Genomic DNA, 1,735 nt, shown 5'->3' on the forward strand with positions numbered 1-1,735 from the left:
GATTTCAGAGGCAACAGAGACCGTGGAAGAAGGAAGGCCTTATTCTGTCTAAAAGTATGGTGCTTGAAGGTTACTGCCTGAAAGATACGGTATGCGGCAGATTTTGGGGAGCACTGGGCGGTGGAAGCAATTGTGCTTTAAGTGACAACACAAAGAGGCCTTTTTGAATGACAGCAGTAGTGCTAAGGCTGAAGTTGAGATCAGGCCTCAAATTCAGGCCCAGCTTCAACACCGCTGCTGAGTGCCACTGTTCAGGATGGCCTAGATGTATGTGTATGTGGGGTAGAGATAGAGAATTGTTTCTGTTTTGTTGGGGGAGTGTGTGTGACAAACCAACACAACCAAGTTAGGTATTTTCCTATTTTTTGACTTGCTGAGCTAGAAAGGTTCACCATCCAATAGCTAAACCAACAGGTAACTTACAGCACACTGTTCAGATTAACTTCCTCTGTAATTAAAAATCTGTCTCTAATTATATGCTCCAAAGATAAAGAGTCTTTGGGTTACAGCATGCCATGGGTTTATTTATATAAGAGAGACAATTGCCATCTCTGAGAAGAATCAGTGCTTATACTAAGCACTATTAAAGAGAATGTAATTGTAAGGTTAAATAATAATATCCCAAAGAGAGATTCAACAGTTACATCCTTGGAACAGACAAGCAGAATCTACCAGTCCTCCTCCTATAGAGGCATACTAAAAGAAACTTGGTAGCTACTTTTTGCAAATAGAAATGCCAGGCAAACACTTATTGTCCTTTTAATTGTACACTCAAATATCTTTGCTTAGTAGTAGTAGTAGTAGTAGTAGTAGTAGTAATAATAATAATAATAATAATAATAATAATAATAATAATAATAATAATAATAATAATATTTTAATTTATAGACTGCCCTTCTCCCTAAGGTCTCAGGGCGGTGAACAGCCAGTTAAAATACAAAGCAAACCCATACAATAATTAAAAACTACCCCTAAAAAACTTATTCAATTGGCAAGGCTAAAATACAATTACACCCTATAAAATCACTAAAATTTAAAAACCCCAATAAAACCATTTAACAGTTTTTAAAAGTTAAGCCAGTAACTAGTAATTGTAATTGTGTGACCATTTCTGTGAGGAAAAGTCATAGAAGCTTCTGGAGATCTGCCACTTTTTTTAGACAGAAATGTGGGGGTTTGACAGTTTTATAAAGGGGAAAATGTACATGGAGATATTTACCTTGGCACACAGAGATGGTGCAGAGGAAAAGCTGTAAACTGGAAGCTGGGTCTGTCCCAATTTTTCAAAAGCAAACCATTTTGAGGGAGGGAAGTTGGTTTAGCTGTTTTCCTGTATATCATCTGTTCATAAAGTTTTGCTCTTGAAGATTGGCTAGGTGACTGAATTTTTTTAAATAATTATTGCTTTTAACCAGTGAAGATACCAAGAAACGCAAAGAACAGCCTGCAGAGATTTTTGTTTGGCTTGTTATCCTGCTTGGTTGTCATTCAGGTACCAAAAAAACAAGGCGCAAATCTGTTTTTCGCCACATTTTTAAAGAGCTTCCTGGTATTTTAAAATCTGTACTGTGCTGTAAATAAATGTCCTTTTGTTCTCCTTTCAAATAAACTACAAATATACTAGTACAGAGACTGGAAATCTAGGCAGAAGGAAGGACTTTAAAGAATAGACTGTGTTGGGACAGAAAGATCATAGCTTCCCAATTATGAAAAATGCAGCATTTTTACCCTGCAC

Source organism: Ahaetulla prasina, chromosome 4, assembly GCF_028640845.1.
Source record: "Ahaetulla prasina isolate Xishuangbanna chromosome 4, ASM2864084v1, whole genome shotgun sequence".
NCBI lineage: Eukaryota > Metazoa > Chordata > Lepidosauria > Squamata > Colubridae > Ahaetulla > Ahaetulla prasina.